The sequence below is a fragment of the Perna viridis genome, chromosome 7 (assembly GCF_037379345.1).
Source record: "Perna viridis isolate PV_CMFRI_1.1 ecotype Kerala chromosome 7, ASM3737934v1, whole genome shotgun sequence".
Lineage (NCBI taxonomy): Eukaryota > Metazoa > Mollusca > Bivalvia > Mytilida > Mytilidae > Perna > Perna viridis.
In genome coordinates, this window is record NC_142451.1 from 25,777,588 (window position 1) to 25,782,424 (window position 4,837).

The following is a 4,837-nucleotide window of genomic DNA, read 5'->3' on the forward strand; positions in this document are numbered from 1 at the left end:
TGGCGAAATGTTTTCTTATTTATGACATTATGGTGAGATCTCTTACTGTTATGATACTACGATATGTTGTATCGTTTAGGCAATACCTGTCATGTTCATAGAAAATGCAAACATTACATCCAATCGTTATGTTTTAAACAAAACAATACTATACTAACATAAACCTTTTATAAAAAGTGTTCATTACCTGAAATAATTTTATTTTGTTATTACTAAAATCATCATACTAGATATCTTAAATCTTCATACATTCGATTGAAATCAATACCATTCTTTTCATCGCAGTTAACACCCTACGAGGTTTGCTAATGATACTTACACAACAGATGCTCAATTATTACAAAATACCCAATAAAGGAGGGAAGTGGTTATATCAAAGAGGTTTTTTTTAAACTAGGAAGCAACACATATGATCAATGAAGATTTAAGAATTTATCACTATCGTGCTAAAGAAAAGTTACGTAACGGTATGTGTAATAGATTTGTGTACACATTATATATATGTAATGACTGTGCATGATGCGTTGTAATACAAATTATAGTTAACGACAGTTAACGAGTACTTCACTTTTTTTACCAAAAAAAAAATGATAAAAATTAAATGGTTCAAACAGTTAATGATACGAAAACTGGAAAAATTATTCCACCTTTAAAAAAATCAAATGCCATCGCTTGTTGATTTACATGCGGATTATTTTATCACTAATGTTATACGTCGTATTGTTAATGTGTTAAGTCAGGTAATCGTCAAGATCGGTGGGTTGTCACTCCGTTAAATCTAACACTGCGTTGAAAATGTTACCGCTTTCGCTAATAAATTAGAAGTAAAGACTGAACTTATTTATACCTACCATGTACCAAATGCTTTATCAAAAATATCAAGTTAGAGATTTTACCTCGATCAACCTTACTGAATACTAATTGAAAACTGGTCACGGATTCATTCTACTACAATTTATTTTTGTTCAATAAGTGGGTACTACTTGTTATTTTCTTTAAAAAAGTGAATTGATAATACTGAACGCAAATGAAAATAAGGCATAATAAATACGGTAAATTAATTGGCAAAGACTCGTTCAGGAAGATTTAAATTGACAACGGGAAAGAAGAAGAAACAAGAAAGAAAAAAATAAAAACAAAGATTAACACCACGACCACTATATAAACTCAAAAAAGACATGATAAGATATTGTCTATGTACAGCATAGATACACATTTTAAAGCGTTTACTTATGCTGTACATAGACAATATTTAATCATGTCTTTAATTGACAATTTTGATAGAATAATCCGCATGTAAAGCAACAAGCGATGGCATTTAATTTTTTTAAAGCATAGATACACATTTTAAAGCGTTTACGCCCCGTGCAGGTCTGGGTGTCAAAAGAATAGGCATGCAGCAGCGCTAAGCGTGTCGTAAAAGGCGAGTAAATAGTGCTCAGAACCCTAGCCGGGGGCTACGGCGCTCTGCTCACAGAGCAACTGGGTTGTGTGCCCAGGTGGTGGAATGGGGTACCCCTGGCGTGTTACATGCTGGGGTTGTCAGGCTATAATACGGAAAACCTGATCGCAAACCATAGTTGGGAAAGATGCCACGTTCCTCGCACGTTAAAGAACCTATCTGTGGTATTCTCCCGGAGTAGGAACCATAGGGCTCCGCCACAGGAGGCTAAATTGCCCGACCCTACCCACCTCCCCCTATTTCCAGTGGCAATCAAAATTTGTCGACCCTATTATCCTTTCGCTAATAAATTAGAAGTAAAGACTGAACTTATTAATACCTACCATGTACCAAATGCATTTTGTTTATCAAAAATATCAAGCTAGAGATTTTACCTCGATCAACCTTACTGACTACTAATTGAAAACTGGTTACGGATTCATTCTACTACAATTTATGTTCAGTAAGTGGGTACTACTTGTTATTTTCTTTAAAAAAGTGAATTGATAATACTGAACGAAAATAAGGAATTATAAATACGGTAAATTAATTGGCAAAGACTCGTTCAGGAAGATTTAAATTGACAATGAGAAAGAAGAAGAAACAAGAAGGAAAAAAAATAAAAACAAAGATTAACACCACGACCACTATATAAACTCCAACACGTGCTCCGGTAGAATGAGCAGTTACTGCTCCTTCCAGGACTCCCTCCATGTTGCTGGGCGAAAAACATGTTCGGTAGAAAAACAATGATAAGTACAGCTCATAGGTCACTCTTGAAACGGAAAGGTCATAACGATTGATAAGGTACAAATCTGTATTCACGTTGGCCGTCAAAAACATTGAAAGTATGTCCACGCAAAGAACTGTACGATAATTATATGTCAAGGTCGAACAAACAATATATAATCATAAACGTCAATGACGCCATTTATATCTTCTAGCATTGTTTGTTCTAGAGATGAAATATATTAAAATATACCAACAAATTAACCTTTTCAGAAATTACTTTTGTAATCTTTGCTTATTATTTTAATCAGTAAGCTTGATTTTAACAATGGAGAATAAATAGTCCGAACAATCCGTGACGTCATATAACAGATACGTCACATGATCAATTAAAGCGACAACGTACGATATTTGAAATTGAGTTCTCATGTTTTTTTGCGCTTAGAATATTCGATAAATCACTGTTTTTATCAAAATAATATGTAATCTGTGGGATAATTTAACTTAGGGTTAGTACACGAAACCTGTTTGACAACAATGTTCTGTTAGAAAGATCAAAATTCTTTGCCAAATAAAATGTGATCCATGTTTTATAAGAGAAGATTAAAAAAATAATTTGATGATAACGGTTTATATTGCTGCATATATATTCTCCAATTAATATGGTAGATTTTTATAATAGGGTACAATGACAAATGAAACCCGGATAACGGCCAGTCATATTTCATATTTATGTTCGTTAATTTGGTTTGATATTCTAGTATAACCTTTTTACATGTTTCTACCACAAATCATTATTATGAACGGTCATTAAACGAAAACAAAAAATATGTTTTAAGTACATACATGACAAATACATATAATGAAACCAGAAAAATAAAGGAAATATGACGTTTACAAATTAAAAGTTGAGTAAGAAAGAAGGGAGAAATGAACGGTTATAATGAGAAATATGTTAGTCGCTTTGACTTCTAAACATATATCAAAAATTTATTTCATTATGTTCCTATATAAGAATTTTTCATGGTTAATATAAATCAAAACCCGTCAAGGATAAAACAATATCAGAAATACAAGCTATAGTTAAATTATATAACAAACCATACGTACAATTGGGAAAATATGAACAAAATCAGAAGGAAAAAACATACAATTTTTTTAAATATACATATCACCCCTTTCAAAATCAGAGCTTGTACGATAACTTCTTTTCTTTAATTTCTTTTGTATACTAACAATTCATTTTTAATCATTATTTGGTTATCATGCTGCTGCTGCTGAAGGTTTGATCCTTGCAACACGTGTACATCATACCGAAATTTGTAGAATTTATATTGTTATTATTTTTATCATATAGATAGCAGTGATTTACCAAATGTTCTCTGTGTTAAAAAAATAGATAATTCTCACTGTGATATTAATTCGGGTTTTTCACCCTCGGACTTTCTCCAACCAATAAGTCACAACATGCATATCAAATGGCATAATTTCAATTTTATGTTGAATATAATAACGAATAAAGGAGATAATCTATATAATGGTTATTGTGAAAAAATAAAAAGAAATGTAATCATTCGTGCAGAGAACGCATTAAGATTCAACTCCACGTTCTAAGGCACTCATGATCATATTATGGTTATTCACTCTTTCAAATTAATTATCTTATCGTAACTACAACTTTTAATCATACACACATACAAAAGAATTTGAAACTATACTTAAGTACCAGTGGCTCTTTTCACAAAAAAATCATAAGAGTAAAATTAGTTGTAAGTTATGACGTCACATACCTTTATTTACTATGACATTATAACTTACGACTAATTTTACAATTACGATTTTTTTGGTGAAAAGGATCACTGGTTGTTAATTCAGACACGTTTATAGTAACAACGAATCTCTTATTTGGGCATGGTAGAAAACATGCATTTATGTTCAGCGAAACCTGTCTAAACCAAACCCTACATAATCCGAAAACCAGTCTAAGCAATACCCTGCATAATTCAAAAACCAGTCTAGACCAAGTCCTGCATAATCCAAAAAGCTATCTTATCAGGACACTTTTAAAAGTCCCTTTTTCTCAATTTAAATATATTTTTAACATTGGTTAACCAAACTTTGTCTAAATCAAGTAATTTTTTTGAAGTGCGATAGAGATTTTGTTAGGAAAGGTTTAAGTGCATTATTATTACATGTATTATTATTGTTTGCTGTGTCTCATTGCTGTTGAATGCATTTGAAGTATTTTATGTTATATAAAATTATAATTTGAAAGAAACTATGTATTTTCAAAATTCTTTAAGAATGTGGGATATTCAAATTGATTATGGGATTACATTTTTTAATAAGTTTTGTGTATTTGTTGGGGAAATTCTTCACTTTCGTTTAACGTTTTGGTTTTAAATCCATGTATATTTCTGGGTATGTTTTAAAAAAAATCCGTTATCCTTAACTTCGGGTTAGATTTCATATAATATACAGACATTAATGTTCTATATCTGGTATCAATTATATATTATGTAGTAGCAAAGTCGCTGAAGAGTTCATTTCTTTTCATTTTTCCTTGAACCGTAATATTGCACTATATTTCTGTTCACATCAACGCTTAATTCCACTTTTACATGCAACAACATTTTACTTAAAGACAAGCAATTAATTATATAAAGA